The 12,177-nt window shown below is 47.2% G+C and overlaps 1 long non-coding RNA gene across 1 annotated transcript; it reads left to right on the top strand.

Moving 5' to 3' along the window:
* The first annotated feature begins 3,153 nt into the window (after nucleotides 1–3,153).
* LOC121921187 lies at nucleotides 3,154–11,907 on the top strand. The gene is made up of 2 exons (XR_006101874.1): nucleotides 3,154–4,276; nucleotides 7,161–11,907. It is a non-coding gene; the product is annotated as an uncharacterized LOC121921187 (long non-coding RNA).
* Nucleotides 11,908–12,177: the final 270 nt, after the last annotated feature.

Below are 12,177 nucleotides of genomic sequence, written 5' to 3'. Positions count from 1 at the left end.
CCTGTTCCTTTCCATAATGTTGGTGCAGGCAGCCAGTGCCAGCTTTCCAGATGATACTTGTGACATCTTCTAAGCTGTTTAAGGCAACTTGGCTGCCCAGTGCCCTCAATATTGCGAATAAGAAATAATAATATGTTTTATTTTATAAACCAACCCCGCTATTCCAAAGAGATCATAGCGGTGTACAAGAAAATTATATAAACAGTACAAGAAAATCTACAATTAGATACAAGTTCTTCAGGCCAGCCCCTGATGACGCTGGGCCGGCCTGCTCTCTCCCTCAACGGCCGAAAGATACAGTTATGGGAGGGAGGGCACTCTGTCTTCAGGCCAGCCCTGATGACGCGGGCCGCCTGCTCTCTCCCTCAACGGCCGAAAGATGACAGTTTGTTATGGAGGGAGGGCAACTCTGTCTTCAGCAGCCCCGGATGACGCTGGGCCGGCCGCTTCTCTCCTCAACGCCGAAAGATGACAGTTAATGGAGGGAGGGCGCTCCTGTCTTCAAGGCCAGCCCCTGAGATGAAAGCGGGGCCCGGCCTGCTCGCGCCCTCAAAATCGGCCGAAAGATGACAGTTATGGAGGGAGGGCACTCTGTCTTCAGGCCAAGCCCCTGATGACCGCTGGGCCGGCCTGCTCTCTCCCTCAACGGCCGAAAGATGACAGTTATGGAGGGAGGGCACTCTGTCTTCAGCAGCCCCTGAATGACGCTGGGTGGGGCCGGCCTGCTCTCTCCCTCAACGGCCAAAAGATGACAGTTATGGAGGGAGGGCACTCTTTCGTCTTCAGGCCACCCCTGAATGAACGCTGGGCCGGCCTGCTCTCATCCTCAACGGCCGAAAGAATTACAGTTATGGAGTGAGGGCCTCTGTCTTCAGTCCAGCCCCTGATGACGCTGTGCCGCCTTCTCTCTCCCTCAACGGCCGAAAGAATTAAGTTATGGAGGGAGGGCACTCTGGTCTTGCAGCCAGCCTCCGGATGACGCTTGCAGGCTGCTCTCTCCCTCAACGGGCCGAAGATGAAGTTATGGAGGAGGGCACTCTGTCCTTCGGCCAGCCCCTGATGACGCTAGGGCCGGACCCTGCTCTCTCCCTCACGGCCGAAGTACAGTTTATGGGAGGGATGGCTCTCTGTCCCGTCAGCAAGCCCCTGATGACGCGGCCGGTGCTCTCTCCCTCAACGGCCGAAAAGATGAACAGTTAATGGAGGGAGGGCGCCCAGTCCTTCAGGCCATCCCCCTGATGACGCTGGGTCGGCCTGGTCTACTCCCTCAAAGGCCGAAAGATGCAGTTACGGAGGGAGGGCCTCTCAGTCTTCAGGCCAGCCCCTGATGACGCTGGACCGGCCTGCTCTCTCCCTCAACGCCGAAAGATGACCAGTTAGTGGAGGGAGGCGCTCATCTTCAGTCCAACCCTGTGACGCTGGCCGGCCTGCGCTCTCCCTCAACAGCCGAAAGATGACAGTTAGGAGGGGAGGGCGCTTCTGTCCTTTCAGGCCATCCCCTGATGAAGCTGGCCGGCCGGCTCTCTCCCTCAACGGCCGAAAGATGACAGTTATGGATGGGAGGGCGCTCAGTTTCAAGGCCAGCCCTGATGACGCGGGCCGGCCTGCTCTCCATTCCCTCAACGGCCGAAAGATGACAGTTATGGAGGGAGGAACTCTGTCTTCAGGCCGCCCCTGATGAAGCTGGCCGGCATGAACTCCTCCCCTCAACGGCCGAAGATGACAGTTATGGAGGGAGGGCACTCGCTTCTTCAGGCCAGCCCCTGATGCGCTTGTCCGGCCTGCTCTCTCCCTCAGAGGCTGAAGATGATAGTTTATGGAGGGAGGGGCGCTCTGTCTTCAGGCCAGCCCCTGATGAACGCTGGGCCGTACTGCTCTCTCCTCCATCCCTCAACGCCGAAAGATGACAGTGTATGGAGGGAGGGGCACTCTGTCCTTCAGGCTAGCACCCTGATGACTCGGGGCCGCTGCTCTTCTCTCCCTCAACGTGCCGAAAGATGACAGTTATTGAGGGAGGGCACTCTGTCTTCAGGCCAGCCCCTGATGACGCTGGGCCCTGGCCTGATCTCGTCCCGCAACGGCCGAAGATTGGACGTTTGGAGGAGGGCCTCTATCTTCAGGCCAGACACTGATGACGTTGGGCCGCCTGCTCTCTTCCCTCAACGGCCGAATGATGACAGTTATGGAGGGAGGGCACTCTGTCTTCAGGGCCAGCCACGGTGACGCTGGGCCGGCCTGGCTCTCTCCCCATCCCTCAAACGGCCGAAAGATGACAGATTTTTTTTTTTTGTATGGAGGGAGGGCCTCCTGTCTTCATGCCCAGCCCCCCTGATGACGTGGGCCGGCCTGCTCTCCTCGTCCCTCAACGCCGAAAGATGACGTTATGGAGGGAGGGCAAACTCTGTCGTCAGGCCAGCCCCTGTGACGTTGGGCCGGCCTGCTCTCTCCGCAAAGCGGCCGAAAGATGACAGGTAATGGAGGGAGGGCACTCAGTCTTCAGGCCAGCCCCTGAGGGACGCTGGGCCGGCTGGCTCTCTCCATCAACGGGGCCGAAAGAATGACAGTTCTTTAACAGTCCCTGTTCCTCTTTAGGAACCCTTTCATTTGTCCATTAGTCAGCTCATGAGATCTCCTTGCCTCCCGGCTTCACGATCTTGAGATACACTCCTAAAACCTATCATATAGCCATAATTTTCTTGCAAGCTCTGTGGCTGTCCCTTTTGCCGTGGAATGCATTCCAGGCACAGCCAGTGTTGCTGTTTACAGGCTTCCGTCATTTGTGAAAGTTATCGTGTCTGTAGCTTTCTTTTTCAAGCTGTGGTAGTCTCTTTCCTTCACGCGTGGTTGCTCTGTGGGGAACTTGGCTGACATCATTTCTCAGCCCTGGACTGCTGCAACGCCTATAGAAATTCCCTGGGCCAGTTCAACAGCAAGGTTCCTCAGTGGAGGGCAACATGCCTCTCGAACTGCCTGGTTCTGTGGTTTTCGAGAGAGAAGAAAGACATGGGGTCATTTCTACCCTAACACATTTGACCAATCCACGAATTCCATCGAAGTGAAGAATTGTGACTCAGTTCCAGTTAAATTTGGCCACGAGTTGCCCTGGAGGGGAAGGCCAGAACAGTCCCCTGGAAGAGACGTGTCATGAAATGAATCTTAAAAGACAGCAGTGTGTGGGACAGATCTTTTGTGGAAGAGAGTTCCATAGTTGGAGTGCTGGTTAAATGGAGATAAATCATTAAATCTCAAAGAGTTGCATTGAGATTGTATAAAGTGGCCAAATGGACTTCAGCATCCATCGACACTGTAAAAATAATGCAGTTTGACACCACTTTACAGCACGTAACTTCATCTGGTGGAATCCTAGACCTTTAGCCTTCTCTGCTAAAGAGTGCTGGTGCCTTACAAAACTGCAAACCCCAGGATTGTGTAGGATGGAGCCAGGGCAGTTAAAGTGGTGTAAAACTGCATTATTTATGCAGTATTTATATTTATACAAATGCACCCTTAATCTGATACTTGCAAATGCTCAGAGAAACAGATTGTATGAAGTAGTGGTTTTGTAGCAGTGATGGGGGAAATGAATGACTAGTACTGTTGGATTGTTATTCCCATCATCCATCACATTATCTGTTCTGTCTAGAGCTTAATGGAGTTGTAGTCCAGCAGCAACTGAAAAGCCACACATCCCCACATCCCAGAGGCAGGGTGTTGGACTGGAGTCTTGGGTTCAGATCCAATGTTGGGGTGGAGACAAGTGGGTGGCCTTAGGCAAGTCACTCTGACCAACCTACCTTGCAGGGGGACTGAGGATAAAATGTAAGAGGTAGAAAGGAAAGAAATAGTGTGCTGTGAGGAACAGCAGTGCCGGGCTGGGATGCAGGGCCTCTTGAAGGCACTCTTTTGCTACTGCCGCTGCTGGAGACTTGACATGGGCCCTAATCTGCACTAGAAATTAATGTCCTTTTCACCAGAGATGTTGATAAAGTCTTCCATTTCACCCCTCCTTTGCAGCCATCTCTGACAGCCGCTCTCTTCTCTCTTGCAGTACCTTCTCCACTATTTACTCTCCCTGAAGCATTGGATGAACCGGCACAGCTGGGACCGGACCCCGGTGGCAGTAGCAGCATGGGCCTTGTTGCGTGACAGCTACCATGGGCCCCTGTGCCTCCGGCATGCCCCACAGCATATTGCTGTCACTGCCCTTTACCTTGCTCTTCAGTGTTATGGGGTGGAGATGCCAGCTGAGGTGGAAGCTGAACGGCCTTGGTGGCAGGTGAGAGTGGGGTGGTGGTGGCATGTGGGAAGCGGGGGAGTGCAGTTCAGGCAAGTCACTGCCTGAACTGGGAGAAGAATGGTTTCTATATCCTGAGACAGTCTGGTCTCTGAGGCAGGTCCACACAAGCCAGTATACTCTTTGAGTAATCTGGCCCCAAAATTGTTCTGACGTCCCTGTTACCTGGAGTCCTCCATAGTGATGCGAGGGAGCTATTCACATGGGTGTCTTGCTATGCCAGCTACCACTGCCACTTCTGGTGCAGGTAACTTGCTCTGAGACCAGAACAAGATGCCCAGCATTGATCATATGGCGGTGGCAATGGCTGACACAGCGGGGCACATTGTAAACAGCTGCCCGTTGTCGTAGCAAAGGGTTCCGGATCTTCCTAGAAGATCTGGAGTGAAAGGTTTTAAACCATTATTGTGGGGGCAGGTGTCTACCTTGAGTTCCATGTTGAACTGGCCATACATCATCCAGACAGATTGCACCAGAACTGGGGACTGGAGCCTGTGTTGCCCAGACTGCTCGCTGGGGGGAAAGGAGGAGGACATTTTATTTGTCTGATATGGGCAAACCCTTAGTGTGCCTGTGTGGGATCTTTTTGTGGACTTGATTCACAGCCTCAGAAGAGACAGTGCCATTCCCCTGGCAGTGAAATTACTGCTGTCCCTAGGGCTACACCAAGACTGATTCTCCAGATAAATTGTACTCTTAATATAGCAAACTTGATAATTTTATGCAAAATCAAGTTAAGTGTTACACATTTGATGTTCCTAAAGTAACAAGCTTATTTTCCAGCAAAAGGTGCTAAAATTGCATTTTCCAATTTGTTTGAAAAGTTATGTTCTTTTCTGAGAGAAAAAAACCCTGGAAAAATATATACGTATTTTCCGACGTATAAGACGACTGGGCGTATAAGACAACCCCCAACTTTTCCAGTTAAAATATAGAGTTTGGGATGTACTCACCAAATAAGACTATCCCTCTTCCAACGCACACCAAATAAAAATTAAAAAAACAACAACATCAGATTTGATTTCAATATGGTAATTTAAATTCAAATGCTTATGACATGCAGGTACATAGCAGGAAACCTTGTATACAAAGCCTGCTCTCCTTGCCTGCCCAGTGCTCCCTGTCTCCAAGACTATCAGAGTGGTAGCTGCTTTCATACAATTGCCGCATATGACTGTGGCCGCGGCCGTTTTTGAGCTCCCCCCACCATATGCGACGACCGCAGATTCTCCAGTCCGGCTTGGAAGTTTCAGCACCTGCCCTATAATATGACACCCGGTGTAACGAGCTGACTGGCAATCAGCCAATCGGAGGGCAGATGCCCTGAGCCAATCAGGTGCTAGAGGAGGAATTTGAACATTCCGCTTGGCAGTTGAGCTGACAGTTGGGGTGTTAGGGTTTAGAATCTTGAAGAGAGAGGACTGGGTTCCATGAGGTCCTGAGGGATTAGTCAGTGAGGGGAACTGCTAGGTCCAGAGAGGGACTGGATTAGGTTGAGGAGTCTAGGAAAGAGAGGCTCAGAGTAGCCAAACTCTAAAAGAGGGTTGTGGTTACATTAGATCTTAAGAGATATTGTTAGCCTTGGTGGCTGAGATAGGAAAAGGAATTGTCTAAAAGGGATACGAAAGTCCCAATATAGTTAAAGGGAAACTGGGGAAAAGAGAAATAATAGTAACGAAGCAAAGAATACAAATGTAACTAAGTAACCAGAGCCTGAACTAGCAGTTATATAATATCATTCAGTTCAAGGAAAAGATGTTCAACCCTTTTGTTCAATAAAGTTCTTAGTTTGGTTTACCTAAAGGCTTGTCAGTCATATATATCATATCCACGCTACTATATTAGAAAATAAGGTGAACCTGCCCCATAAGAAAAGGGGTTCGTAATAGTAATTGGGTGGCAGCGGTGGGATAACAGAAGTCCCAGGCGCTTGCCATTAGAGAAGAAGGCTTGTGGTTTGAGTATCCGTTATACCCGCCGTATAACACGACCCCCGACTTTTGAGAAAAAGTAGTCTGATACGTCAGAAAATACAGTATTTTTCATTTACATCTCTAGTTATGATGGGAGCTGTAGTCCAACAATATCTGCAGGTTACAGCTTTGTCATTTCTGAATTACCACATGCCTCACACAGGTTGTCTCTTGTTCCTGCCTTTGTGCAAGGGCAGGCTAGGGAACCAGAGCGACAAGAAGTTGTGGAACTGTGCCTGCTAAACTCATGGGACTTTCTTTCAGATCAGGGCATAACCATTAAATGGAATGCTCAAAATTCAGAGGCACAGTAATATGAGATTTGGGAGATCCTTGACTGGCGTGTTGGCTTGTTCTTAAATGACATGGGGAGCTTGAATTGGATCAGGACCATGGTTCTAGGAAGGGTTTCTTTTTAACCCTTTCCCCTTTGCATTGTATTCTGATGCCTCGCCCCACCTTCATCCTATTTGCTGTTTGAGGCAAAACATACAAATATTCAGTGAACAAAAGTTCAAGGGGGCAATTTCATTCAGAAACAGCTTGTGTGTTATTGCAGTCTCCCCATACACTCCCTCTGATGGGCCCCCAACCAGATTCATTTGCTGTGTCAAAACAAGACATTGCACAGAGATTCCATACACATTGCCTGCAGTGTCCTTTGGCTTGGGGATTCTGGGGGTTGCAACCCAAACAATAACTTTTCCAAGCAAAAGTCAGCCCTGCATAAGCTGTTTCAACAGGGGGAAGTAGGAAGAATATGGTAGAAGCCATGTTTCCTTTTCAGATTGCTTGCAACTCTATGGGAGAACTGTGATCTGCATAGCCTTAGTTACCTTCCTGATCTGGGGAGCCTTCTTCCCCTTAACCTGCTTTTCCTGGCCTTTTTACAGGTGTTCAGTGAAGATCTCTCCAAGAGCATAATTGATCAGATCGTCTTGGACTTGATAAAGATCTATACATTGGATGCTGAGATTGCTTAGGTGCAGAAATACGGTTGGCTGAGTCACTTCAAACAGGGATTGAGGAGGTAACAAGATGGCCCCCCCAACTGAAGAAACTGGCACCAGATTACTATCTTGCATTGCTTTGAGCCTTCCATCTGAACAGAATCAGGTTCAGATCAGCATCTATGGCTCGACAGAGATGGTACACTCCTGGATTGGGTTGTTCCTGATCCATGGTTCATCTCCAGTCTTCCCCTTCAACCAACGGAAAGCTGTTTATCCTGCTAATTCTGATACTGGATTAGGAATCTTGGGTTGCAGGAAATAAGGGGGATGATCCCTGTTTTCTCCTACATGTTCACACCAGTTACACATGAAATGTGCTGCCAGGATATTTCCTCCACCTCTTTCTCTGGTATTATTGCCCAAAGTGGTAGCACAGCCCCTGCTTTCCTGCTCCAATGCTGCTGCAAGTGTGACATAATCAGGTTAGACAGGAGTAAATCCTGGATGTGGTCCTGAGCTGCTGAGACCTTGCAGTGTGCAGGCTGATGTCACTGATGTGATTTCTTCAGTAAATGGAAGGGGAAAATGGGACTTGCACTGGAGTGCTGCTTTTGCATCTTAGACGTTTCTGACCCCAGTGGTGTGACATGTTCAGAGAAGTACTAAAGTGAAAGGATAAAGTTCCTGAACACAGATTTAGAAAAGGTTTCTCCAGAGGTGGTTTGTGTCTGTCTGCATCTGTGTGTCTGTCTGTTTACATGTTTGTAGAATCAAAGATTTAGTCCAGCCATCCAGATATTGTTGGACAGCATCTCTCATCCCTAGGCAGCATATCAGTGTTGGGGGTCATGGAGTTTGCACCTGGAGATCCACAAATTCCCTATGCTGGATCTAGACAGGCCACACATACCATTTTCTACAGCCCAGTTTACAGGCAAGAGGGTGCACCTCTTGTATTCCTCCTCCATGATTTAGAGACTCTGGATGAAATAAAGGCAAGAAGGCTTTGATCTCCTGGAAATGGAAGAGAACACAGGGAAGAAGAAGGAGGAGGAAGAGAAAGAAGGGGCATAGGAAGGTTATTCTAAGCAAGATTGTTTTCTCTGTGTCTTGGAAGATATTCCAGGAGTCTCAGGTTGCATCTATACTGCAGAAACAAAGCAGCATGACACCACTTTAAATGCCATGGCTCCATCCTACAGAAACGTAGGATTTGTAGGTTTCTGAGGCACCAGCACTCTTTGACAGAGAAGGCTAAAGACATTGTAAAACTACAAATCTCAGGTTTCCGTAGCACAGAACTACAACACCTAAAGTGGTGTCAAAGTGGATTACTTTTGCACCCCATGTGTGATTTCTAGGGGGGCATGCCCCTCTGCATGATTTTAAAAATGCTAATTAAGTAAGCATCACCCAGGCAGGCTTCCCGGAGAACCCCAAGTGACTTAACACTCCCTATGAGGTGAATGCTCTTGGGTTTGCTGCAATACAATGTGTGAAATGGCCTCGGGCTTCTACTAGAAACTGCCAGTATATTTTGGAGACTTGGGAACTTAAAACTGGTATCCTCTCAGTATTCCTGGTACAGTAGACAAAATGGTGAAATAAAGATTAAGGGTATAGTTTGCTATGCCCAAGAGGGGCTTCCTGGTGCTAACTAAGGCAAGGGACACTAATCCATTTACTCATGTGCACTTCTGGCCAAAGATAGGAACGTGTAGATTCCAGGCAAGGCAATCCTAATTCTGTCCCAGGAGACGGGGGCTTGGAGAAATAATGCGTCTCGAGCAGTATTTGCAAACAGTGAAATCTAGCATAGTTCTAGTTAGGGATTAGTCACAATGAAAGGTTGACGGGCTACCCTTAAAGCACAGTTCCATAATTCACAGGGGCTAGAAATTTGCTTTTTTTATAAACCAAAGCTAAAATATGGCAAAAGCACTAGGTTCTATGGCTGTTTGTATATTCTCTTCTATTTGTGAAAAGTAGCATACAAAAGTCAGCATGGTGTAGTGGCTTGAGCATTAGATTATGACTCTGGAGAACAGGATTCAAATCCCAGCTCGGCCATGAAATCCACTGAGTGATCTTGGGCAAATCACATTCTCTCATCCTTAAAGGAAGGTAATGGGCAAACCCTCTCTGAAGAAACACACCACTCCGTAATAGATTCGCTTTAGGATTATCGTAAGTCAGAAACTACTTAAAAGCACACAACAACAGCATACACACAGCCTCATTTCTGCACCAGGAGTCTAGATTCTGTCTGTGACAAGTACTAAAGGTTGTCAGAACCAGCTGACTGAGTTCCCAGTCTGGTCAGTGCAGAACATTTCAGTCCAGGGAATTGAATCTCTACCTTTCCTTCTTGGGCCCTATGTTTACAGCTGTAGACTGAGTAAAAAGGCCAGTAAAATGATTAGAAACAACTGTTGGGTGATGCCTTTATTAGGAATAACTGGACTGCCACAAAAAACAAAGCTTTTGAAGTCAGATCTCTTCACACATCCCCTACTTTTGGTACCACTTAGGCAGCATTTACCCTGCAGAATTAATGCATGTGGACACTGCTTTAGCTGCCATGGCTCAATGCCACGGAATTCTGGGATTTGCAGCTTTGTGAGATATTTATCCTCCTCTGTCAGAGAGCTCTGGTGCCACAACAAACTACAAAACTCAGGGTTCCATAGGATGGAACCATCACGGTTTCCATAAGATTGAACAATGCTTTCAGTGTCAAACTGTATTAATTCTGCAGTGCTGCAGCAGCCTTAGTCTGGTAAAGAGTTCTGAAGAATTCCGTAACTTGCATCCTTTTGTGGCATTTTTGGCAATCTAATAAAGTTATTACCCAACTATGGATTTTGGGTTTTATTTTGGACCGAGAAAGTTCTCTTTCTGTGTGTGTGTGTGTGTGTTTTAAGATATTGGAGTCAGAAACTGTGGAGGCTGTCACTTTTACAGTGGAATCTGCTACATGTTTACTCAGGACAAAGTCCCAGTGTATTCAGTGGGCTTTACAGACTCATGTAGGACTTCACTGGTAGTTTTAGAAAACCACACTAAGGGTATGTGACATTGGTGTAGAACCTTATGAAACTGGAGGCAGACTAAGTAGGGGGAGGAAAGTGTGTACATACTGTTCCAAAGCACTGGAGCTCAGTTTTATCCTATTGCACTAAAAGAGAGTAGATCCAGGTGAAACAGCTGTATCTCCTGCCAGTATATAATAATTCTTATCAATTCCATTTCCTTAGCTAGACAGTAAAGAAAGCTGAGAGGAAGAAAATCAACACATTTGATCTGCTCTGCTGGAAGAGAGTTCTGCTGACACCCTGGGCTGCCAAAATGATTAATAAATGAGCCCAAGAGTAAATAGAGCCTGAATGTTGCCTAGAAGCCAAAATAACTGAGGCAAGTGTACTTTGAACATATCATGAAACAACATGACTCAGAAAGAGACAATAATGCTTAGTAAAGTGGATGGCAGTAGGAAAAGAGGAAGACCACACTACAAATGGATAGACTCAAGCAAGAAAGTCACCACCCTAAGTTTTTAGGACTTGAGCTTGGCTGTTGATGACAGGATATCATGCAAGTATCTCAACTGTGGTGCCACCATAAATCTAAGGCCCAAAACAGACTGCAGAAATAATCCAGTTTGAGACCACTTTAACTGTCCTGGCTCAATGCTAGGGAATTCTGGCAACTGTAATTGTGTAAGACGTTTAGCCTTCTCTATTAGAGATCTCTAGTGCCACAATAAACTTCAATTCCCAGGATTCCCTAGCACTGAGCCAAGGCAGTTAAGTCATTTGATGCAAGAAAGAGGTCCGCTAGATCAGATCAAAGGTCTGTCTAGTCCAGCACTGGATCCACACAGTGGCCAGACAGATGCCCCAATGAGAAGCCCATTGGTGGGGCACAAGGGTTGCTGACAGACTGTACATTTTTTGAGAACTGGTCCAGTGAGTGGTTCAAATGTTCACTCTTGCTATTTTCAGTTCTGTTCTGTAAATCCAGTTTGAGAGGTTTTCCCACAGTGAGTGGCACATACTCAAATGTTTTTCTTTCTTTCTTTAAATAAAATGGCCAGAAGCTGTCATTCCCCCCCCCCCACTTTCCTACTTATCCGAATGCAGAAACAGAGCTTGGAAGTAATGTATATACTGTATTACTTGAATACATTATTAAAATAATTGCATTACTTGAAACATTCTACTTTTTTAGTAATTAAGGGGCTCTACACACAGCCTCCAGCCGCCCCTTTTACAGTCAGTTCGGCACTGTGGCAACTGCATGCCACAGCCGCAATCTGGTCTTTCCAGCGCACAAAAAAGAACTGCAAAAAGCAACTCCTTTTTGCGCCCTGGAAAGGGAATGATAGCTGCAGCACTGCGGCTTTACATTGCTCCTTCGGTGCCACATCATGCAGGAGCAGTGCCAGAGCGCTGTAGCACTGTGCGGTATTACGCTGCCCCCAAGCCGCCCCAAACTGCTAGTGTGCGCGGGGGCCTTAGCGACGTTATTGTTCCTTTTAATTGTAACAATAATAGCATAAATACTTCACTACTTGTGTAACATTTGGAATAACATTTACGTGTTATTGCAATAATGTTATTTGAGATATCTGGGGTTGGGGGAGCATTTTTGTGATTAATTAAAATAAAATTGTTAACATTTGTAATAACATATTAACTGCAAACAATTAACACGTTATTTGTTTGTTTAATATTTTCCAGATCTAGCAGTTATAAAGCATCAAATGCTGATAGGGGAAGAGAAATCTTAGCTTCATTGCCATCTAAAGTCCCTTCCTTCCTAATAGCATAATTGTTATTTTAAACCATGGTCTAGATTCAATTACCAGGCTTCATTCTTGGTAAGTTGTGACAGAGTCAAAATAGATAATAGTGGGTCCCTTAACTAAAATGCTTGTATGCTGTGGCTGAATCAT

Source organism: Sceloporus undulatus, chromosome 2, assembly GCF_019175285.1.
Source record: "Sceloporus undulatus isolate JIND9_A2432 ecotype Alabama chromosome 2, SceUnd_v1.1, whole genome shotgun sequence".
Classification (NCBI taxonomy): domain Eukaryota; kingdom Metazoa; phylum Chordata; class Lepidosauria; order Squamata; family Phrynosomatidae; genus Sceloporus; species Sceloporus undulatus.
Note: the sequence above shows the minus strand (reverse complement) of the source record. Positions and strands in the feature narration are given on the sequence as shown.